Raw genomic sequence first — 25,654 nt, 5'->3', positions numbered from 1 at the left:
AATGAATAAACAAAGGAGGAGTCTCAGAAACATGGGCAAATTACTTAGTCCTCATGATCACAAAATGGATAGTAGTGGTGTCTACCTATTCAGGTTGTTGTGAGGGATAAGTGAGATAATGTAGATAAAACACTTAGTTCACAGGCTTAATATTTAGCAAAAATCATATTTACTGAAATCATTCAAGGACAGTTTGTTATTCTCAGTATTCATAGAAATAAGTTAAGACCTTAAATGATTACAACTAAACTTCTGAGGTCAATTTCTCTTTTGTCGTCTTCACCCTGTAATATCACTTCAAAAAAAAATGTGATTTGAAACCAGGTTAAAAGATTCATTCACTCATTACTTTATTCAACGAATTGGTTTTGAGGCATCCGAAGTGCCAGATATAGGTTATACAGTGTATACAGAATAGACACCATCCTTGTTCTCTTGGAGCTTGTAGTATAGAAGGGAGATGTTAAAAGAAAATCTCATAAATTATACGAACGAAAACAGTCTTCCATGAGAGAAAATAATAGAAAGAAGCTAATTTTGATCTGGGAATCAGGTAAGGCCTCTCTGAAGAAGTGACCTTTGATCTGAGAACTAAGAGTAGGAGTTTCATTAAGAATAGGGATAAAGCACTCCATGCAGAAGGAAAACCCTGTACATAGACCATGGGGTAGAAAAAATGCTTGGCCCATTAAAAGGACAGAGAAAAAGCCAGTGTGTCATAGTGGAGAAAGATGAAGCTGGAAAGAAGGCAGGAAAAGATCTTCCGGGGCTTTTGTTGCCATATGGTCTTCCTTTATCCAGACTAAAAGGATACACAAACTGACTAAAATCTGACTGCTCTCTGTATCAGAGTAAGTTCTTGATGCCTGTTAAATAGGAGGACAGGTAAACTGCAGTCTGAACAGTCACATCTAAGTCTTGGGAAGAACTGGCTATTTTTTTCCCCATGTGGTCACCACAATGCATGAAAAAGCATATAGCAAAGGTGCTTAGTTGTTTGATGAGAGAACTAATATATTTGCAGAAATATATTGAATATCGTTCTACCTACATTTCTATCCCTGAATAAAGTGGGAACTTTTCAAAAGTCTTTTTCTGCTTCCCTCCTGCCCAACCCCCTTTTTTCTTGCATTTCTTTCAGCAGAAACAATCAATGGAAGTAGGGGACAATTTAGAATCAAGATGCTAGGAAACTCAAGAGAATTTTGGGTGCCATAAGTGTTTGGGTAGTGGCTTGCATAATGGATTTACTTAGAGAGGCCTCCATTTCCCTCTCAATGATTAGAACAACCTGTGTTCTGGAATACAGTATTTAAACAGTGAGATTGGCATTGCTATCTTCCAGGATGGTGAAGGTTTAATTAACATTTGAAAATGCTTTGAGATCTTTGGATAAAAGTATTCTGGAAACATGAAGTGTTATTATCTTTGGAGTGATATAGGTCACGTGACACAGGAAGTGGCTTTGAAGGAAAGGAAAACATTTCATCAGGCAAACTCCTTAGGGTGGTTTGAGCATGTTTTGAGTGACTCGGCATGCCCGTGTCATCTCTCCCTAGACTGTGAATGAAAGGAATAACTTGGCCTACAGCTTAGCAAATGCCACCATCATTAACTGAAAAATTTAGTAAGCTTGTATGTTAAACACTCTACAAATTATGCAGAATCCTAAAGTATTTAGCACAGTTGTTCCTTAAAAAGCATTGAATAAATATTAGCTGTTACTATTATTGTTATTAGCGGTTACTGTTATTATAATATTAACTGTTACTACTATTGTTATAGTTGAAGACATCTGGACTTTTCTCTGAATTTAATGCCCTTTAACCAAAGAACTTAGTATTCTTCAGTGGTAAACCAACTTTACTTTCATTTTCGAGACTTGGTAAAGAGCAAAATAAATGTAAACTGTTGCTACAGAGACCCTAATGTGAGGGCTACAGATAAGGCATGTTTAGTGTCTGGAACCCTTCCTGGAAGGTTGGGTACTTAGTTTTTCCCTTTCCCAAGAAAAAGAACCCAAAACAGAAATTAGGTTTCCTAACTTTAGTTCCTTGATGAATCCCCAGGGTCTTAGTAGACAGGATTGCAAAGAGAACACTTTAAACTAGTTCCAATTTATTTAAGAGTAGAAGTGCAGAAGGATTTCATCCTGTTCCTTCTATTAACTTACGTGTCTTCATAATACTGCCTGGAAATGTAAAAGACAGGGCAGGGGTAGGGAGTGGAGAATAGGAATATGGTTCATTTGAAAAAAGTTTATTTTTGAGGAATATATATATCAAACCAAACCTGTCCATGTGTATTTGTGAAATTAATTTTACCAGCTAGAAGACCCGGGGGCTTTATAAATATACAAATTTGTCTCAAATAATATATATATATATGTACACATTCACACACACGCACACACACGTATTTATGTATTTTTTACTAAGAAAAACTGGCGGGTGCGGTGGCTCACGCCTGTAATCCCAGCACTTTGGGAGGCCGAGGCGGGCGGATCACTAGGTCAGGAGTTCTAGACCAGCCTGGCCAATATGGTGAAACCCCATCTCTACTGAAAATACAAAAATCAGCTGGGCGTAGTGGCGGGCACCTGTAGTCCCAGCTACTTGGGAGGCTGAGGCAGGAGAATCTCTTGAACCAGGGAGGCAGAGGTTGCAGTGAGCCGAGATCGCGCCACTGCACTCCAGCTTGGGTGACAGAGCGAGACTCCGTCTCAAAAAAAAAAAAAAAAAAAAAAAAATTAAAAAGAAAAACTGCTTTGGTAGAACATGGCACACAAGGGAAGGAGGGGAGGGAATTAAGAAAAGGGTGTCTGCAAGAGGCTACCGGGTCTAGGGCACAGGAGAGGCCGGCGGGGCATGCTGGGAAGGCAGCTGCCCGGAGCATGCCGGGATCGAGGTTGTCTGGGGCATGCTGGGAAGGCTCCCAGGACTGTTTATCCCGCTCCTGAGGGTGGGGAGGTACCCCCAGGCGCAGGCACACAGTATAGTGGGGTCAAGCATCTAGCTGACCTAATTAAAAGCTCATTACACTAGCCCATCCCCATTAACAGGCTGACCCACGTGCAAATCCATTAACCCAGGAGTCTTCCCTGCTTCCCAAATCAGGAATCCCAGCCGCAGCCCCGGGGCCTGGAAACTCCGGCCAGTTTATTAAAGTGCCTTCCCCGCCTGTGACCATCAGGTACGGTTTCTTTCTGGATTATTTCACATTCCAGTAAATTAGTTTTATCCGCTCTGAAACATTTTAACAAAGCTCTCTGGTCATCACATTAGTAAAATAACAAGGGATAAAAGAACATGTACTTCACCTAATCAGAAACAAGTAACTTTAAATCTCCCTTCAAAATTCAGCCTTTCCTGTCCCGCCACCCTTTTCATTTATCTTACACTGGTGGAATTTTGAAATTTTCGTTCTAGAGTCAGACTATGGTACAGGTCCTTCTTTCCTTGTTTTTTATATAATTGTTGCCGACCTTCACAGAAGACCTCAAAACTTGTTAAGTATAAAGTTGGTAAATGATACTATTGTTTGGGAGGTGGAGGTGGGGGTGAGGGTGGTGGTGGGGGTGGGGGTGGGGTGGGAGCAGGGGGTTTACCTAGGAAAAAAAAGGAAAATGCACCCTAACCAAGCTCAAATTAACTGAAATGGATCAAAGTAAACAGAGACATCTAAAAGCTTTTGTAAGTTAAAAGTGGCTATCTGTTGCAGGTCTTGCCTCATTAACTGCTGATTGAAGCTCTGCTTGGCCCTCTGGGATACCTAACACCCCAGGGCCTATCACCAGATGAACCCGGCTTAGGCGCTCTTGCCTTTCCCTATGTTGCTTTGCACAGCTCCTTGACCTCAACCTTCTTACAAATGTTTATCCTTCCTACCAGGCAAAGGGAGAATCTTGCTGGGAATCTCGCTTCTAGCCAATGAGGAATTTTCAGAAAAGCGAAATGGAATGCATCATTTTGACATCTCTGCAGATCTGTATTCCGAAAGGTAGATGCTCAGCTGTGGTGTTTTAAATAAGCCTCTGCACAACATTATGTAGGAGAAAGAGTCCACAGTTTGTTTTTCCCTGGGTGTTGCCTCATTTTCATATGTGAATGGTGAAAGGTGATGATTAGACCATGTGCTTTAAGATACAGCTATCTCTTGGCCCCCATGGTCCCAGCCAGTCACCAGGCCATTCAGCTGGGACAGGGAGCTGAAAATGAGAGGTTGTCTAGGGAAGGCAGAGAGAATGGTAGTAGGGGAGATCTGGGGGAGGAGGGGAGGGAGGAGCAGCGCTCTTTGAGTAGGACCAGATAGGTCTCTGTGTAGAGTAATATTACAGCTCTTTCTCTCATAAACAAGCTGCATGCCTGCTTCTAAAGACCCATCTGGCATAGCTTTGAGAATGGCAATAATTACAAGCTGATGATGGACATGGAAAAAAAGCCCCGCTGAGCTAACTCATAAGGAAGTACAGGCCAGGACTGCAGGGAAATTACAGGCTGAAAACCTTTCTAGTTTAGGCCTTTTGGTGTTCTTAATCACAGACTTTAAATGTTGTAATAAACACTGTTGCATTTTATTGACCAACTCCCATGACAGGCAAATCTTTTTCATTTTATTTTATTTTTACCATTTGCTCTTTGGAAAGCTGTTTGGTAGTATCTGCCTGGGCCATGCCAATGGGTCTTTTGCTTTTCTGCTCGTAGAAAAATTAGGAAAACGAGTGACTTTTTATTTAGTTCCCAGAAATTTGCAATTTTTTTTTTCTAAATTGTTCTCTGCATTCTGTGGTTCAGACGGACTTCCAGGCTCTGTGCTTAACCTATAGCTATGTAAGATAATGGTCTGGTAGTTTCAGTCAAGAAGATTGAAGAGGCTTAAAAAAAAAGAAAAAGCCAACTTGGGAAGATTAATCTATGATTCTATTCTGTATCATCAAATAGTGTTTATGATATAGAAACAAATAAAAATCCAAGTTAAATACTATATTGTTAGATTAAGGGAATGCTAAGTCCTGGCCTTGTTTTAGAGATACATAATCCTTATTTCAAGGATGGATTTTATATTGGAAGGATGATCCTTTTCAAAGTTTTGGAGCCTAATATTTTACAAGTAGGCCTAAGACATTTTGTCCTCTCAAACATTTTAGATCATTTAATGGAGCAAATACTTTTAGGAGATTATCCTAAGAAGAAGAAAATGGAAACACTGGAAAAGAATTTACTCCCCTGAATCATTATTAACCTCAAAATCCATAGCTTAAATGTCATAACAAAGGAAGTCTTGAATATAGCATATTACTCGTTGCTGTTATGAGTGTTTCATACTATAATGTGGAATTTATTCTAATTCAACGTATGCTATCAGTCTCCATGAAAAGAATTTGATATTCATTTTATACATTTTAAAAGTTTGAGGTTAGATATAATGAAGAATCACATGGATTAGAATTTTTACTGAACCTATTATACAAGTGTATCTTTGTTCAAAATATACCTTTTTGGATTTTAAAGCAGAGCATGTAAATTTCATTATTCTTTAAAGCACTAGATACTGCTTTTGGAACTTATTTTCAAGTCTTCCCTTCTGTGCCACGATTTCTTATTCATATTCCTTAAAGACTTGTATTTTATTCTTTGTGTTTTGTATACAGTCCTCGCTATCCCAGATGGATTATTTAGTTCTATCCTTTGCATTTGATTACTTGTTCAAGCACATAAAGTTTTGGGGTCTATGAAGTTAAAGTAATGAAATGGTTGCACAATGGAAATTTACCAATGTAAACTTAGTCTCTTGTCCTTTCATAAGCATTGCTTTACCTGAAGCTCCCTTGTCAATGAGAAATTATTTCCTTATATCTGTCTTTTTTCCTATACAGGCTAGAATTGTTCCTAACAAAAGAAGCATGAATTGGTGAAAACTATATATTAAATGCAAGACTATTTGTCTAGTTTTCATTAGGTTGCTGAGTGAAAAGCCTCAATTCCTCTCTTTTCCCAAGGTACTCAGATATCCACGAAGTCCTCCTCATCTCACACCATCGTTTCTCTCACTGGGCACAATCCAGCTTTAAAGAATTCAACACTTACTGGTCTTCAGAGGACTGTCAGCAATGACAGCAACCAGGGATGCTGACATGTCTTGTTGTTTACAAAGGATGAGCACAAGGCCTTTTGGATAACCTGATAAGCCCTGCAACTCCTCTCTCCCTGTTCCTCACCTCTCTGGACCAGCTGCCTTTGTGTGGTGAGCTAAAGATGCAAATATTAAAACTTGATCTAAACACCGACAAGTCAGCAAACACAGCAGCAAAGATAAAATAAGGCTGCTCAAGGATATTGTGTAAATCGTGAAAATAGTAACAAGAATATTTCTGTCCCCAAATCCTTATATGCAAATCATTTTTATGTACTTAAAATTGGATGGAAAAAATCCTAGAATAGCATTAAATTCATATATTATTATTATGGCCTTGAATATTTAATCTTTGTTTCTCACATTAGCATCCCTCCACTTCTCTAGAAAACCCAACCAATTTGTAGTTAAATTAAGTACAAAGGTTTTTTTTTTTTTTTAAGTATTCCAAATATACTGTTTCCTATTTAGGGAGTCCAGAAATGTCTTGGAAATTATGCAAATGCACACGCCTTTCCTCATTCCTACTTAGTAAAGTGGAAATTTCTTTTCAGGAAGGGAATCCTGGGAAGTTGGACCTCCTTTCTCCTTTTCCTTTTGCTGCCTTTCAGTGTTGAATACATGGAAGGAAGGAAAGTATTTGGTTCAATGCTTTTCTTAAATGATATATGAATAAATTATAACTCCACCAATGCATAGGGTTTAGCGGTATTGTCTTCCTTAAAATCTTTGTAATTGATTGAGACAATACTGTTTATCTTCTAAAGGTGTCAGACTATTCCTAGAAATGAGCTCTTCAAGGTATATATACAAAAGATTTTTACAGTAGGCTTTTTTCCTCCTGTGCTATCTTTCTTGTAGAAATGTGATTGCTGAAAATGTAAGTGTGTGCCACAGTCAATGAAGTGCCTTTTTAAATATTAGCAACTTAAAGCCCACATCAATCATGAAACTAAAGTTTGACGTTGACAGTTACAGAAAGGAATTTCATTTTGATTATGAAACAGAATCTTTCTGAGAATTGGTCACTTCTGACAATCTGGTCCACTCTTTCTGAAGAGTTTTCATGAGAAATATGCCTCATCTTTACCACAGTGTCTGCCTGTAGAATTAGCTCCATTTCTAAATCACTGCTTCATAGCTATTGAGTCTCAGATCGCTAATAAAAATGGTTATTCCCTTTTCACAGGTGGGAAAACTGAGATTTTGGGATCCATGCAGCTCTATGGAATATATTATGGGTGAATTTTGAACCCAGGTCTATGTGCTTCCAGGTAAGTTTTCCATTTTGCCACTCTCTCCTGTGAGCCTAGTCTTAAGGTGGAGTCCTAACTGGGACACTGAGGACAGAAGGGCCCATTGATTGAGACTCTCTGACTGCAAGAAACAGTGGAATGCAAAATAGCATGCTCACAGCTATTTTCAAGCAATAGCACCATCTAAAACCACTTGGAATGAAGAGACCTATGTGGCTAAGAACTGATGCAAAGGAAGAATATTCACTCTGGGTCAGTGTTTGAGCCTATAGAATTAGCTAATATTGTTGATTTTGCTGCCGCTCTGATATGTTGGAGGCAATTTCCATCCCCCTAAACACGTTAAATGCATTTTGTGATTTTAACAGGCTAAAGTGTTAACTCTTGTTTAAATATCTATATTTAGCATTACTTATAGAACTAACACAAGTACATTCTCTTCCATACAGAGCGATTAACTTTTTCAGAAAAGTATTCAAATAATTCATTGGACCATTATGTTAGGGACGCTTACTCATCAATTCCAGATAGAGTTGATAAAGATTTGTGCCCATATGGGATGCACTCTGTAGAGTATCCACATATAGATTGGACCTACTAGTGCTACCTCTAGCAAAATGAGAATGTTACCAGTAATCATCACACAAAGGATGTCATGGTAAATCAAGGCTCAGAAAATGATATGCTACCTAAGGGATGTGGCATTGTGCTTCTACCTTGTTTCTTCTCAAGCCCAGTTACATCAGTTTCTTCTTGTTTCTTCTTTAGTCTGGCTGTGGCATTCAGATATTTGTTCAGCTCCAGGTTTTGTTTATTTCTGGTTTTTGTTTGATTCTGGCTTGAGCTTGTGGGGAGTAATTGTGTAGTTTAAGGTCCTTCTGCTTCTAGCTCATCTTGAATCCATGTGTCATTTTCATGACTGGGTTTTTTTTTATTTCTCAAATAAATGCATTGGTCTGTCTGCCTGGCTTTTGCACATTTCAGGCTTCCATCTGCAACGAAAAGAGACCATGAGATCTGCTAACATGCAAAAAGAAGATAAAAGCATTTTTAAAAAATGTCTTCCTGCACACAGGCCTGCTTTATAATAAACCAGAACAGTGCAGGAATTAAGATGTTGTTGAAATGCCCAAGTGTTTCTGCCCTTTTATTATGTCCAGGGTGATGAGGTCATGGCTTACTGTTTAGCTTATGTGGTACAATTAAGAGATTCATTTCTTAATGTGATTCATCTCAGGAAGAGTTGACTCAGAAAAGTTTTAGGGGAGAGGCAAGACTTGTATGAGGAGATTTTGAAAAATTGTGCTTTTCTTCTGGAAGTTTGAGTTCATTTTTTATTCCAGGTAAGAATGAGGAGAACTGCAATGAGTCTGTCTCAGATTTCTGAGTGACAGGGAGCTGTTGTTGATTGTTTTTGGAGACAGGATCTCACCCTGTTGCACAGACTGGAGTGTGGTGCTATGATCATGGCTCAGTGCAACCTTGACCTCCTGGGCTCAAAAGATTCTCCCACCTCAGCCTCCCCAGTAACTGGGACCACAGACAAGTGCCACCATGCCCTTCTATTTTTAAAAAATTATTTGTAGACACAGGGTCTCGTTATGTTGCTCAGGCTAGTGGAATTTGATTACTTAATGCTAATAAGGCTAAAGAGGTGGTTTTGGTTTTGGCTTTTTTTCCCCCCTTTGGAATTATGGCAAAAAGGTGAACTAAATATTTATTTTACTAAGACATCATTATATCTCTGTGTGTAGACATGTTTAAATGAAATAGTTTCTCAGATATATAATAATATCTGGCCAGGTGTGATAGTTCATGCCTGTAATCCCAGCACTTTGGGAGACTGTGGTGGGAGGATCACTTGAGGTCAGGAATTTGAGACCAGCCTGGGCAACATAACGAGACCTTGTCACTACAAAAAATAAAAAAACTTAGCTGGACATGGCAGTGCACACCTGTAGTCCCAGACACTTGAGAGGCTGAGGTGGGACAATTGCTTGAGCCCAGGTGTTGGAGGCTGCAATAAGCTATCATTGCACAGGTGCACTACAGCCTAGGTGACAGAGCAAGACCCTGTTTCAAAAAAAATATACATATATATATATTTATGCAACTATATGGTATATATAATCTTTATATTTTGTATATACAGTTTTTTTTATTGTGTTGTTTATCTGTCAATCCCTGATTGAGTTCTTTCAAATACAGCATTTACCTTCCTACTGGTGAAAAAGAGGTAGTTTCTCCATTTAGTTAGAGTGGCAGTTCTCAATCACAGTCAACCCCTTCACAAGTATGTGCCATGACAAAAATGTTGATAAGTAATGGATCAGGCCATCTGTATTAATTTATAAAATATTTATTCATGGGCCTCTGGGCAGCATTTACTCAAATTCGTTCCTTCCCTGTGAGTTGTCCTTGATTATGATTCTCAGCTTGGTCTTCCATCCAGTCAACTTTTAGTGAAAATTCCTAATTTGTGTACTGGTCAGTTTAATATAACAAATGTTTATAAAATGCCTATGCTATTTAAAGCACCATGCTGGGTACTTGGGATCATTTTTGGAGGGATTAACTACTGTCTCTGTCCTTTAGAAGGAGATGGAAAATTCTGCCATAATGAATGTAAGTCAGATTGGGATAAACATGGTAAAAAGGGGTAAACACAGTGTCGTATGTTCCCTGAGGAGAGGACAATTTATTTTGCCTAGGAATCCAGTAAGGTTTCCTAGAGATGGTGACATTTGAATTAGTCCTTAAAGGAGAAACAAGATTTTGAATAGGCAAAGATGGAGGAAATGTGCTAAGTTCCAGAAGAGTGAAAGCCCATAATACAATCAAGGAAAGGAGAGAGGTCTGTTTCGACTTGAGCATTAGCTGTGTGCGAGGTGTGTATGAGGAGCAAATGACAGATGAGTTTCAAAGAATAGAGTATTTTCAGTTCCTGAGGAACACTGAACATTATGCTAAGAAATTTGGACTTTATTAATAAAAAAACCCAGAAAGCTGGTAAAAGTGTTTCGAGTGAGGAGGTGCCCATGATTATAACTGACTTTAGAAAGGTAACTGTTCAGGATGTTAAAGATAACTTGGGGTAGAGACAAAGCAAGTGGAGACAGGGATCCATTGGCAGGCTATTGTAATAATCCAGGTATAGGTGAAGTGACGTAGGACAGTGATAATAAAAGCAGAAATGAGAGACATTCTGAGTCTAGAACTGGATGTGGTGGGATTCAGAGGTGATTTACAGATGACTCTGAAGTTTGTAATTCAGGTGGTTAGCAAAAGAAGAAACCATGAACTGAGAGAAAGAACTTTAAGAGAAGAAGGTTTGAAGGAGAAAACAATGGTTGTGTAAATTGACATTTATAATACACTATGATTATACATACCATTTCTTTCTTCTTTTGAACTAGATTGTTACAGCCATTCTTTTTTGGATTCCATTGTTAGAATTATACTCTATTTTCCTTTAAATGTAGGACCCTGACACTTTCTCATTCCTCAGAGGGGAAGAAAAGGTATATCTGCTCTCTACTACTTATGAATGCATTCCTATTTACCATAATCTCAATGTGTCTGTGAGGAGTATCTTGAGCCTTACTCGAGGTGGACTCTTTGACCTAACTCCCCTTTCTCTGGCCATGCTCCTATGGATGAGACAATTAGAAATCCTCACTAATGCTTATAGGATTCTCAGAGTTAGACAGAACTGGCCTTTATAAAGGTAAATTGGAGCCAAAGTGGATTCTTGGATCATGTATCTCCTCCCAGTTACAAAGCTGCCAGACCCCATCCCCGTGGGTGGAAATGGACACCAGCCCCCGAGGAAGTGATGGCTGCACTTGGGCGTCTGCTACCGCTGCTGCTTCCTCTCCTTCATAAGGAAGGAAACCGTGGGCTTTCCTGGGCATTTTTCTTATTCTCTTACACAGGGGAACTGGAGAGTCTTGGCCTTTGGAGTTTGAATAGTGAATCTAAGGCTGGAGGGGTTTCCAGAGAGCAGACAATTCCCATCTCTGAACTGTTGTTACTTTCTTCTTCCACCCCCCTTCCTGTGCTGTACAATTCATTCTATCTCCAGACTTTTAGTGTATAGTGTTAGAATGTCTTAATGGAGAGCCTGGAGCTGAAAGGCCCTGTACAACTTCTAGGTGGAGAAACCTAAATGGAAGGAAGGACTTCTGCCACTGTGATTTCCTCCTGCAAATGAAATGTAATTTGTACAAATAATCAAACTCTTCTTTTTTCTTTACCAGATTTGCACACCATATATTCAATGACAAGTCCTCTTGAAAGGTGGTGGGAAGTGTTATTAAATTCCAAATATCTACTCCTCATCTGATAAAGCCATTCTGATGTTTGCAGTATGAATTTGATGTGCAGTTAGAATTCCCCACATTGAATACAAGTCCCAAACAGCAAATTCAGCTCTGAATCTCTGGAAAATAGCATGTAATGGGTGGATCGATCCAACTAGAGTGTAAATTTGAGGTGCCGTCTGCTTTATCTGAGCATTAACAATTTATTCAGACCATTTTGTGTCCCATTTCCCACCCAAGCAAGTTGAGAACACTACATTTGCTTTTTACTTTTTTCCCTTCATGTTATGACACAAAATCGTTTCTCCAGTTTCAATTACTTTGATGATTGCAGCAGCAATGAGTAAGAGAAAATACATCTTTGAAAGGGGCAGAAATATGGTAAGCCTTTCCCACTGATGGTAGCTAAAAAGCATATACTAAACAACTACAGAATACCCAGCACATTGATGGGTGCTGTGTGGTACAGAAAGAAGAAACAAGCCCCATAGGAGCTCACTGCAGACATATCTGAGTGAAGGAGTAAAGGGTTGGAGCTCAGGAAAGGGAAAAGCATATCATCATCTCATTGCTGGACTCTGATCCCTTAAAGCCCAAGTTGAGGAGGAAGTGGTCAGAAGAAAAGTGTATTTTTAGCCCCCTCCCATTTTAGAGACATTCTAAGATGGAGCTAGCAGGAGGAGAAGGATAGATATGGGATGGCAAACTGGTTTATTTGCAATAGGCTGGTTTTAATTCTCCACAGTAGTGAGTTTGAGGGCAATGCAATGCAAAGGACAACTTATTTATTTAATGTTAGGTTATAAGCAACCTTGAAGGCAAAAATCCTCCTCTTTTTGTCTTTTTATTTATTTTTTAACCCTCCATAGTATCCCCTCCAAAGGCAGCAGGTAAGTGGTAGGGTCCAGCCCTCAAAGAAGCTGATATTCTCCACCCACCTCCATATACACTTGTAAGTTGAGAGCCAAATCCTCTGTCAGACACATTTTCCTTGTCAAATCATGCCCGTCCCACCTCACTGACACTGATAGTCCTGGGAGCCAATTCTGATGCCAACCTGTGTTGAACTCCTAGATGTGAGTGCACTTTCTTGAAGGGCAGGTTGGGCTAAAACTTGACCTTTGGGAGCTTTGAGAGGTGGGAAGAGGAGCAGAGGGCTGCCGGGGAGAGAGAGATTTCCTGGTTATTGCTATAGGGAGTCTGTTTACTTGCCTTCAAGGGTCACAGGCATCTGAATGGACTTCTCTGGCTCTGCTCTTGGGTTTGATTTCAGAGGACTCGGTCCTGTGGAATTCCACTCCCCATCGACCCTCCCCTTACTGTTAGGTATGGGACTTTTATTCCACAGTTATGACTCAAGCCTTCCTGAGGAGCACTGCAGCTTTCTTGCAGGAGCAGCAATTGGAAAGGCTGTTTTAAGTGGAGTTTACTGTTGTTGTATAAACCTTCATTTAAAATTGACTATAAAGTGTTTCTGAACCTGCCAAACACGCATTAAAATATTTTGCTCCATTTATGCCTATGTGTAACATTTGGTTTCTAAAAAGCTTTAATCAGTAATCTTCAAGTAGGAAGTTATTCATCTTTATTGCCAGTCGGTTCTCAGTGGTGGTCGTGGCAACAATCTTTTTATTGCTTCTGTGTTTAGTTGTTCTTTGACATGATAGAAGTCAGCTGCAGTTCAATGAGCTCACTATTTGTGCAACTTAATTGCTTGCTTCCTTCAATACATACTAAATTTTTCCTTTTATGAGCAGGGCTGTTGGAAAAATTAAGCTTAAGGATATAGCCATCCACTGTTAATTAACCTCCTTCCCAAACACATTAGTAAAATAGGTCAAATAACTGCTGAGTGCTAAGTGTACTGTTACTAAGGTCCTCCTCGGCTGAGAAGTGAATCCTGTATTAAGTGGACAAATATTGGAGCGTTGAGTATTTTCTGGAAGCCATGATGACATAAGAATAATGCTTTATAACAGTATTCTCTGCTGCACCATCTCCTCTAGGTTGTATGTATGGTTTGACTTTATCTGGCTCTACCATGGTTTTAGGTTATTTCGTTACATCTGTGTGAAAGAAATAAAATATTTCTTTGGGTTTTGTTTTGTTTTTTGCTTTTTAGGTTATTGCTTCTTTTAAAGGGAGACCCAAAATTCAGCTTTTCCTTTTAGTAGTAACCCTGCTCTTATTTCGATTCACAATTCTTAGAATAATCTGGATATGTATAAATGCTTGTGATGAGTACAAAAATATGCTCAGTGAGGGAACTAATCTATCAAAATAGATTTATATAGAACTCTTATAATTCCTCTCCATGTCAGGGTTATATTCAGATGGAAAATCACTTTAATTGCAGCGGTGAAGGGCAGATTGGAGCTTTGCCAGCTTGACAGAAAATATTTTGAAGTTTATAGACCAAAAGAAAAAAAGAAAACGTGACAGTTTCCGAATTTGGCAGAAGGCAGGAAAATGTCAGGATATAGTTTATACTTTTAGAAAGGGGAACACAAAAGCAAAGACAATTAAAATGGGAGAATGTGCCAGATAGAGCTAAAGGTGAACATTTGTGATCTCTGTCCTCTATCTGCAGTTCCATGTTTAGCCTTTAAATGGGAGTGAGTGAAGAGTGAAGAGAAAAAGGAAACCCCCTCAACTAAATGCCAATAGACACAATAATTTCTTAAAAATGATTACTCAGTTATAATCTAATCTAAATCTTGCAGATTCATAGGTAGAGAATCTATGTTTCTCAAATAATCTGTTCTGATAAAATGACTACGTTTCTCAAATAACCTGTTCTGATAAAATGACTATGAGTTGGGTCGATACTTGTCCAGCGTATTTGTACCTCCTGACTTGGGTATGTTTTCTGCATCAAGCTTAGTTATTGAGAAGCTTCTTGCAGCACCTTTTTTTCACTGTCGCATCAGAATATCAGCAAATTGATGATATTCTGAACAGAATTGATGATGAAATGGTAAACTTTGTGGATCTTAGTTCGCCCACCTGCTAAAGAGGGGTAATGACCCTGTGCCAGTCTACACCCCAGGGGATTGTTAAAAAAGTTGATTAATCCTTGTCAGGAGTCTTAAGGCAAAAACATTTTCCCTGTGCCTTACTGTACCCCATCATGATGAAGCTTGCAGGAATGACTTCTTATTCATTAGTTGTTAGTTATTTCTTTATATATATATATATATATATATTTTTTTTTTTTTTCTCGGAGTCTTGCTCTTTTGCCCAGGCTGGAGTGCAGTGGCACAATCTCAGCTCACTGCAACCTCAGTCTCCTGGGTTCAAGTCATTCTCTTGCCTCAGCCTCCCAAGCAGCTGGGATTACAATCACGCACCACCACACCTGGCTAATTTTTGTATTTTTCAGTAGAGACAGGGTTTCACCATGTTGGCCAGGCTGATCTCAAACTCCTGACCTCAAGTGATCTGCCCACCTCGGCCTCCCAAAGTGCTGGGATTACAGGCATGAGCCACCGCGTCCGGCTAGTTGTGGGTTCTAAAGGTTATTCTCTCTTATCTTTTGCCTGGTTAAGGCCTAAGATGCGAATGGCGATTGTTGACACATGGGAAATAGTTGAACCATCTGAAAGGTTAAGTATGGGAAGGGAGCACTGCATTTTCACATGCCTGCAGATGCTCTGGTGCCTGTCATTTGTGTGCTGGTCCAGAGACTTCAGGCTGGGGTGGAGAGGGAGACTGTAACTTTTGGTGAAGGAAGAGCTGCTATGAATCAAAGTCAAGGGACTGAGTTAATGCTTTATTCCTGTCTAAACAATTAAGATGGCAAATTTCATACCTTTGGAAAGTTGAAAATACTTGTCTAAGAAAAGAAAAAAAAGTGGAAGTCTAGGATTGACAGGTACGAGGAAATAAAGGATTTTGGAAACTTTCTGAGGCATTTAGTCTTGGTAATCATTTTTTTTTTGTATTCTTACACAGAGCCCTATTGCCAAGCTGCCTGAGGCAAATTTGCATGTGTTAGGTTTAACTTAGGCAACTTAGGTTTGCCTTTAAAATAGCCAAACCTTTGCCTCAGCATATGTTGGGTCATGTTAACCCTTCATGAATTGACATTTTGCTCATTTCATGGATTTGTCCACTATGGCTGTGGCTTTTCTAGCATTCATTGGTAGACTTTAATTAAACAAATCCCGGAGGGAGACCTTGGAGCCACAAAAATACTTTCTACAACCAGCAGGTGGCACTGTGGATACTACAGTGGTGAAGAAACTGGGATATAGGAGGCAAAGATGAAAGGGGGGAGAACTGGGATAATGAGATAATATAAGCTAGTCTACAGATCTTTGAGAGGTTAACAGGGCATCTCAGAAAGCTATAAACCAGTCTCTGAATGTGGAAGGCTGCCATGGATTTGCCTTATAAGAACATTTCTCTGATTTTTAAAGTCTTTCCAGTGATACAATTGATATCTGCTTAAATTCTACTTATATGCTACTGCCCTGAGTTGAAAAACAAACTTGAACAGAAGATTTTCAGGTAATTTTAGAAGTAAACATTTACACATATTCTAAAACCATAGCATGTAAAATAGGAACTCAAGCCTGGTGTATATAAAGTATTAAAAATTACATTTCATGCTTAGAGAATATTATTCACTAAGGAAACATGTTAATTTGATTTATTTTATTATATTAAAGAGACAGTAAGGACATTTTCTTGACCTGCATTAGCTTCTGCATTCTTTGTCGTCTATGGGACTCTCTTTAAGAATTTATTTGAAATAGACTTCTGTAAATCAACTTTTATAACATACTTTTTGGGGTAAAGTTTGCTTCTTTGGAAGTTCATGTAGTGATTTATCTAGGTAATCAAATTGAATTCAGAGGTGGCAACGATTATTTACTTCCAAGTGAAATCTTCTTGAGATAGTAGGAATTGTCCATACTACCAGGGTTCTTTTGTGAGGGTTGGTGCTTTTTTCTTTTTTCCTGAGACATCAGAAGAAAACTTCTTTTGTAGCTTAGACCAGAGGCAGAGGCAGGTCCTGAGAAGGAAATGTAATTCCTCTCAATAAACATTTCCTAAGCTAAGGCCTCTTGGGAACACTGGCCTTTCTGCAGAAATGTGGACTTCTCTCCCTGACAAATTTATGCTCTCTGGGGGCAGATGTTTGAGCTACTTTTCCTCTCTGCCTCCAGCGGTAGAAAACAATTGTGTCCCCATGCTGGTGGAGTCCATTGTTCCAGAGGAAAGCTGAGGGGTTTGTGAATATGTGGAGGACTGCTGTAGAAATCAGTAATAGATTGATTATCGCATCCTACCTGAGGACAAGGAACTGGGGATGGAGGTGGGAAGAGGAACAACAAAGCTAGATTTAGGATAAGGTGGCAGAAATTGAGATCTGACAGTGGCAGGTCAGAATCTTAGGGGCCAGTTATAGTGACCTTAGACTCTTGCCCAAGTTCAGAACCTTACATGTTCTAGCCTGCCCGGTCTGGTGGGAGCTGAGGCAGCCATCTGGCTGAGTTGCTGAGGGAGGACGCTGTGAGTGGTCTCTCCACGTGACTGGAAAGTTTGACCAACTGAGGGGACCCAGGAATGGAAACCAGTTTACTGTATATTCAGAAACAGGGATATTTCTGATTCACCAGGGCAGGCCCCTCTCCTATTTCTTGGAACAGATTCCCTTCTTCTGAGTCTGGAGCCTGGGCAGTGCTTGAGCAGCAACAAGGAGCATAAGTTTCCTGTCACTTCCTCTTTGGCAGGTTGTGTCTGCAGACACTGGCTCCCATACCCCATAATTACTTTTTCACATTTTTTAATATAGTAACACATGGTTGGGCTTGTGGTGGGGGAACCAAGTGATGCCTCCAGGCCATGAACACTATAAATAACTTCAGGGATCATTTTATATGGTTAGGGAAGGAAGCAGCTTCTTTCTTAAGAAATAGCTTCAAGCAAAGAAGCAGGATTTAGGAACAAATAACTTTTATTTTCAAGAGCCCCTTTGCCTTTTCTATTTCTCTACAGATCAGCGATCTTATTGGTATTAATTTATCTTCTCACCGGCCTTTCTTATACCACTTTTCAGCTCAGAGTGGTGATTGTAGCCATCTCGTCATATAGAGAAAAGTACATACATTTTGTTTATGAATGTCCAACTTTGAGCTATCAAGTCCATTTCCCAGGGTTTGCTTATGACTCTGAATTCCCTAACAGGCACCCATGTACAAGCATATGTGTTGACTGAAGACCCATGTTATTTAAAGGGACTTCAATAAGAAATCTAGAAATAGTTCCTCATGCCTCTGACCATATTTTTAAACCACCTAAGGCAGCCCAATCTTAGAGTTTCCTGGGAATAGTTATTTAGGACATTTGTTGCAGGGACTCATGTTTAACAATCTTCATTGTCAAGAAGTTCTTCGTTTTATATAACTTTCCAATGTATTTAAAATGTTTTGCTTCTTTAGTCAGTAAAGGTTGACAACAGCTTATTATGATTAGCTTTCAATAACTACCTTTTATGTGTTTCAATGGCCTAGTTTCTAAACTTGTACATAATTTAATAATTAACACCTAAATAAGAACAACACTACTTTCAATTTAATAAAAGCCTAATAGAAAAGTATCTGTAGCAAAAATATTCCAAAAACACTTTCTAGGTTTCACTAGTCTGTATGCTTTTGCTTGACCCATGTTTGTACAAATTTGATCCTCACAGTTCATTTCTAAAGCAGAGCAAGTAGTCTGGATTATCTTTGCGTTATATGTAATATTGCTCTATAATATATTTACATTATAGGTAGGCAAAGACACTAGCCCAATGACAGAGATACAAAAAAGACCACAACTGTCCTAGGCATTAGAATATGTTTCTCTCTTAGTGACATTAATTCACTGAAATAAAACTATATCTATAGGCAAATGGGTTCATTTTACTCCTTGCATCTTGCATAAGTGTTGCATAATCATCTGGGACCAGGGACAAAAACTGCAGTGATAGGCAAGTCTGCGGGACTGGGCAGGAGCAAATGGGACAGATGCCCAGGAGGGATATATGGGGAAAATCAAAATCTATAGTCCTTAGTCACTCTGGACTAATATTTGCCAAGCTCACAGGGTACCTGGCACTGTGCTCTGGGTTTCCAATATAAATTTCTTCTCTTGCAGAAGGAGCCATCATTTTACTTCTCTCCTAAAAATGTGTTCTTGTAGACAGTGGTGGTTCCTTCATCAGAGGGCTTGACCTATAATGTCTGTGGCTTGTGTGCACCTAATGCTGTGGTGTTTGCATGACTGAGGAGTCACAAAGAAACTGCGGTTGAATTGTCATTTCCAACAAATAATACTGTTTGATGATTTTATTTTAAAGACTTCTTGAGCGCTGAGAATCTGATACAGCATATGTTTTGATGTGGTGCAGTGACAGCCACAATGTCTGTCAAAAGGAACTGTGAGAGATTAAATAGCAGAGTGCTTTTCTCTCATGATGTAGGTGTAGCAGTACTTGCGAAGGAAAAAGCTTGTATTGTTTCTTGGACCCATCCCCTACACTCCTACACCGACCCTGTGAGATTAAGTAAGCTGGCACCAGAACTGCAAGTTCTTGTTAACCATACATGCCCCAAGGCCCTAACACAAACAATCCCTATTATAAAATAAGACCTTTACAAATAATATTTTCAGAAAATACTTGTATTTGTTTTCTGCCATGCTGCATTTTTTGAGATGGTTACATGCTTACGTTAGGGAATGGCATGTCGCCAAAGCTAGAGGTCTGCCTGCTGAAGTTTCAATAGTGCTCATTATGAAGGAGAAGAAGTTTCTATTCCTACCCCTGGAAGGAAAAAGCCACTCACAGATAAAGTGTATGATATGATTACCATTGCTTTAGATAACCACAAGTAGTACTTCCGACATGATAAGGGATCGTTTTCTGTCTTGATCGTACAGAGCTTAGCTCAGCCTTTTTAAGCATTGGTGGCATTTTTGAAGGCCACTTGATTAGTTTGGATCCTGAGGGAGCATGAAGTTGCCATGCAGATAAAAATCAACACTGGTTTCAGCTACTGCAGCAATTGCAGTGATAGTAGGGGGTCCTTTGGAAGAGGTTTGGAATCGGGACGAAAGGCCCTAGTGACTTTGGCAGAGTTATTTAAAGGTCTTGTGACTAAACACCAAGCCTATCAGGAACTCTGAGACAGTTCCTTTTCTTGTGCTGGCTTCATTATGATTAAGCTCATTGGGAGAGCTAGAATCCCTTAGCTCCTCAGAAGGGTATATCAATGAGGCAGATTCTCTTTAAAATAGTCAGACAGGAGGGTTAGCCATCAATATCTGATTTGCTGGAGAGGATATGAACAGGGAAATTACAGAGATAATGAGAATTTAATGAGTTAAATTGTAGAAAGGAAATTAAGGGCCCATCCTGACAATCGGTCTGCTATAAAAGCCCAAGTCCTATTGTATGAACCTTTACTATCCTCATGGTAAAACCAGGGATAACACTCTAAGATGAGGAATATTGTAATTGGCAAAAATAAGAAATGGTAGTTACTCCTTCCTGATACTTTGACAAGTAGTTAATAAATAGATTGTTGACTACCACATAAAATCCAGAGGGGGGAAATCAGAGTGGAATTGGAGGATTTAAAATAAGGTCAAAGGCTGGGATAGTGTTTGCATGCATGTTTGTATGTATGCATATGTAGTCAAAAAGAAAAATTCCAATTCATGATTATAATTTGAACATTTAGTATTTCCCTAGAAGCTTCTGAAAGATCAAAAGAGGTCAGATGTACAGAACAGACTTCTTAAAATGTAATGGGATGAATGTTGTGATGCTTTTTGTACCTTGAGGCTGGCAGGTAACAGCAGGGACCAGTATTAGAAAAAAAGAACAAGAGATTTAATTTCTCCAAATTTTCCACCCCTGTTCCTATGGTAGCTGATGCTACCACCCTGTGGAATTGCATTTTTATGACCTCCTGGTGCTACCATTGCTGGATGAGTTGGAGATGGATGGGGGCTATCTTGTGTATCTGAACACTTGTCCTGGCTCAGTTTTAATACCCCACATGGCACTCAAAGTTATAGTTCTTGAAGAAAATTTCTATGTTTTGAATGGTAATAGAGAAAAGCTATCTATCCCCTTAATTTGCTATCTTCAATTTTCATTCCTTCATGAGAGATGTAATAAGTCTGGGAATTTCCCTCTTTGCTAGGTGGGGATGTGATTACCCAACTGTTGGCAGGGTGCTTGGGATTATCCAGATGGAAATGCTATTTAAGGGCTAGGTATTAGGGTTTTGCCTTTTAAAAATTAAAATATCCCCAAATGAGCTTTATTTGTGTTTCCTTTAAAGTCCTTGTTACAGGAAGTTGCCAGGGGAGGAAATGTAGCTCAGAGGTTTCTGGGACCAGCCATGGCTCTTGGGATGGATCAGAGGCAGAATCACCAGTCAGGGGCTTGGCCAACAGAGCTGCTATGTACCTTTTCCCATTTTTAGCCCTCCATTTGGTTCCCAGAACTAAAAGACCCTTTCTATCTGTCACATGGGAGACTCTCTGACCTTAGGAAATCGAGGTGTCATGCCCTATGGGATGTGGCTGCCTACATGCCTTGATGAGCTGGTTGAAGCCCTCATACAATTAGTCTTACTAGGCAGCTTTCAAGTGCTTTATAAGTTACATTTCATCTGTGTGTTTTAAAAAGGGGTCTTTTAAAAAGGGACATCATTCTTGTCACTTTCCATTCTTTAAATTTCAGCTCTTGGGTTTGTCTCAGTGAGAAGCAGATTCCCATCTTTTTTTGCGGGGGAGGAGTTCGAGAGCTCACCCTACTCCAGGGTTACAGTAGATTTGCTGTTGTTGCTGTTGCTGCTTTCTTTTCAAAGTACCATAGGTCACATGATGACTTCCAGGCCCAAATGGGGAGATGATGTGGATAAAAGTATTTAGCAAGAGATCAAAAACTGGGCTGCACTTCTAAATGGCTTGCCTTTTAGAAAAAAACACATTAGCCTTTCACCCAGATGTGGTTGTGGGTAACTGTCAATACGGTGCACAGGTGGCACAGTTGTCTTGCCATGTACTGCCTGATGCCTCGGCAACTGCTGCCAGCCCTTCAGAAATAGGAAATGACTAATGATGTGGTGGAAATTATGAACCAGGATTAATAAAACTTGAAAAGGAACAGTCTTTCCGTGTTTGATCCTCCTTAGAGGAAGTTAAATCTGAATCCTAGATTGTTTTCCCTGAGGTGTTCTTCTGACTTTTTCTGATTACTCGGCTGTAGTGGGGGTCTATGCTACAGCTAGGAACAGTGAACCAGATGGTGCAGGAAGCAAAGTGCTGCTCCCATCCCTGAAGGTACAGACACATGTCCTGTTCTGCAGCCCATCTGTGAAGAATCCAGTTAAAGGAGCCACAAGCACAGAACAAATATTTAACTTCTAAAAGTTGAGATTTAGCATGAAGAACATTCTGGAAAGATTTCATTCACTGTCTGAGTGATTTCTATGCTTTCTCATTAAGGACAATTGTTGGGGTCTCAATAGATTTTAGGGAGTTGACATTTTTCTTTTTAATTTTGGAATCAAAATTTATTTTCCTTAAGGCCCATGCCAAGCATTCTTTCACAATTCTGTGGGCCTGTCTTCTAGCCCTCTTTCTTGTTCCTCTCACATTCTCAGGCTCCTCTTTTCCTCTTGGGAAAATGCTATGTAGCCAAAGGGATAAATGCACATTTGTTTTATAGATGAAGAAGGCAGTATAAGGTATAATGGAAAAAAAAAGCCAGACTCTGAATAAGGAGACTTCAGTTCTAGGCCCCTTTCAATAGTGTAATCTCTGGGAAACCCCTCCAAGCTCTGTGAGTCCAAAGGTATCACTTCTATGATGATGGGTCTTAACTGGGTATCTGCTAAGTTCTCTTCCTGCTCATTATAGCACATGTGTGTGGTGTATGTGATATTTTCTCTGAGGTAGTCTCAATTCCCTTGTCTTAAAGTATTGTGGTCTGCCCAGGAACCTGTCCGGTCAGTTCCTGATGAGGAGCATCATGGGCAGGTAGGGAGCAGTCGTGAAACATGACCAGTTACTGCAGCAGAGTATTGACACTTAGGTGATTCGTGTTGTTATAAGGCTTAATATTGCTGCAGATTAGCTGGTTAAGAAAAAGCCAGGAAGTATTTCTAAGGCCCCTAAAGTCAAAGTATCTCCTGAATTTGCTCATTAAGATCAACTAGGCCACAAAAGAATCAAACTAAACTGTTCATCTAAAGTTTTTGGTGAATTAAAGCAACTCTGTATTTCAAGCTAGTTCAGAGTTGCCAGAGCCTCTCTATGTGTCTGGGCATGTGTGGTGAGCCTGAGCACATGTGTATGAGAAAATATGTCTGTATGTTTGCTTGGGTGAGAAATAAAAGAGACAGTAAAGCAGGTGGCTGGTTTACACAAATTTATGCAAGAAGTTGGAACTAAGAAATGAAGTCTGAAAGACACTACATAGCATATGATCTTGCTCTGTTCATTCAGTGTATCCTTCCGATCTGCTTAAGGCTTTATAAAATCCTTACTGCAAGTAACAATAGCTAACATTTATTGAGTACTTACTATATGCCAGGCAATCTTATCATGAGGCACTTAAACCTTTCTGTGTTTCTGTTTTCAATCTATAAAATAGGGATAATCATAAAATCTACTTCCTAGGATTGTTGTAAGGATCAAATGGGTTGGTATGAGTAAAAAACTTAGGGTTGTGAACAAAGATGAACTGAGTTGAAGTGGGAAAATCTCAGACACAGCCTGGCATGTGCTATGTGCTCAGTAGGTAGTAGTTATTATTATCATCCCCATTGTATGCCCAGGACAGTAGAAACTTATAGAAGTTCAGTATCATCCCTCAATTTCACAGCTGGAAGTAGTTAAATTCTGGAGCCCAACTCTGGAGTCTGAACCCTCTCCCTTCCTGTTTTGGACCTTCATCAGGATTACTGCCCCTTATAACTGAGCTTCACCAAGCTAATGCTAGTAGGATTCTTGAGGGCTCTTGGAAAACACATTCCTTCAGGACCTAGTCCTCGGAATATGGATTAAAAACACTTTGCCTGGCTCCATAGTTTTCCCAAGACCTTTGTCTTATGACACCCTAGGACTGCAGTGGACCTGTGGCACTTGTCTGTCTTCATTCAGGTCCTTGAGCCAGCTCTGAGAGAAAGGTTGTGTGTTTAAAATAAGACCTTTAAGCTTCTTTTGGCTTTTGCTCCCAACTTTGCATTCCTGTCCATCGGCTTTGTACAATAATGAAAACAAATGCTTTAAAGCAAGATTTAATGTAGTTAAACATTAAATAAATGTACTCTTTATTAACTACTGTTAAAATAAAGAGTACATTTTCCTCTTGCCTTGTTATCTTAGCTATTCCATTACAAAATAAGAGGGTTAAGAAAAATCTGGTAGAACAGAAATCGAGAGCCCAAATGTCAGTGAAAATACATTTCATTTAACAAATACTTCAGTTTGTTCTCTAAAGGCTGAGCCTTTCCAAGTGGATGGACCTACAGGAGTTTCCTCAAGTGGACAGTCCTATACTTGGCTCCTGGGAACCCTAGACATGATGCTAAGGCTTCTTCCATTGATCACAGCAATGAGAGATGGGAAGAGAGCAAGGGTAGGTCTCTGAGTGTCCCTTTATTGTGTGCTGACATTGCTGTGGAGGCAGATGGGGCCTCATATGGCAGCTCAGAAGGGGAGGCAAGACCCTCTCCAGAGCTGAAGTGGAACCACCCCTAAGGCAAAGGGCGAGGAGGGGAAAGTGCTAGGCAGAGGAAATTGCACTGTGCGGTAAAGCCTTCCTTTTCTCCCTTGCCTCTTCTCCCCAGGAAGTCCTGAGAAATTTTTCTCAGAGGAAATGGAGTGAAATGAACTCTGAGGGCAGCCTTGCAAGGGAAAGGTTGTACAGGAACAGGACAGAAGAGGGAACTTGGATGGTGTTGAGTCATTGTAGACAGTCAGACCTTAGCCTTATGCACTGCTGGATGTGTGTGTGCGAACCACAGGTCTTCTTCAGGACCTGCTGGCAAGGCTACCTCTAGTTCTCCTGTGCCAAGAGTTCTGATTCCTTCAGCAGCCTTGAATCCAGCTCTGGGCACAATTGGCCCCAACTGCTGAAACTTTTGCCCAGTTCTGTGCTGAAGCCTTGCACTACTCTGGCTCTATGCGCGGGTGCCTGTCTGTCTTGCTCTTGGTTCTGGCATTCTGCTTCAGCACTTGGCTAAAAGGCCAGCCACTGGGTTTGTGGAGCTGGACTTGCAGTGGCCCTTGATTGCTGCTCTGCAAAGGTTTTCTTTCTTCCTTTTTACGTTGTTGTCTTCAGGCTGGCACTTGAAGGAGCCCAACAGGCCATTACGGTCACACAGTCAAACAAAGATCTTTTAAGAGAACAATCGTCATTTGTTTCCCAGTTGGCATTTCTGGAGATTTAGCAGGATAATCTTGGATGTACGTCAGCAAGCATGAGCAGGAATCATCTTAATCCTTAACAAGGCATACAAATGAATTGGGACCACGTGAAAAGTGTACAAAGAATTTCTCTTTCTTCTTTCTCCTCCTGAATTCCAGCTGTAGGGGCTTGTATAATTTTTGTTGGGGGAGGAGGCGTTTCCTTTTGATACAGTAACCTGATGCAGAGATGGAACTCCCTAGGGTTTCAGCTTTGGGGATCCTCTGGCCACTCTGTGTATTCTAGTACACTCTTTATTCCTGAAGAGAGTTGCTACTCCAACTCCCTGTCACATGCAGATCCCTTGAAGTCTTAGCTGGGAAACATGCTTGGACTCTTCCAGTCATTCTTTTAAAGTCCTAACTTGAGTAAGCCTCAAAGAGACAACTACTGAATTCCTGATTCCATTTGATTTTACAAAGGCAAATGAGCTCCCCACATAAAAGGACCTCCAGCTGTTT

General features: G+C 40.0%; 1 long non-coding RNA gene across 1 annotated transcript in view; it reads left to right on the top strand.

Annotated features, from left to right (window-relative positions):
* The first annotated feature begins 2,942 nt into the window (after window positions 1–2,942).
* LOC107968315 (uncharacterized) overlaps window positions 2,943–25,654 on the top strand; it is a 144,394-nt gene continuing 121,682 nt past the window's right edge. Inside the window, exons 1-4 of the long non-coding RNA XR_001709412.4 lie at window positions 2,943–3,192; window positions 3,891–3,999; window positions 5,999–6,243; window positions 7,322–7,406. This is a non-coding gene — a long non-coding RNA (uncharacterized LOC107968315). The remainder of the gene's footprint in view (window positions 3,193–3,890; window positions 4,000–5,998; window positions 6,244–7,321; window positions 7,407–25,654) is intronic.

Source organism: Pan troglodytes, chromosome 15 (genome assembly GCF_028858775.2).
Source record: "Pan troglodytes isolate AG18354 chromosome 15, NHGRI_mPanTro3-v2.0_pri, whole genome shotgun sequence".
Taxonomy (NCBI): Eukaryota; Metazoa; Chordata; class Mammalia; order Primates; family Hominidae; genus Pan; species Pan troglodytes.
Note: the sequence above shows the minus strand (reverse complement) of the source record. Positions and strands in the feature narration are given on the sequence as shown.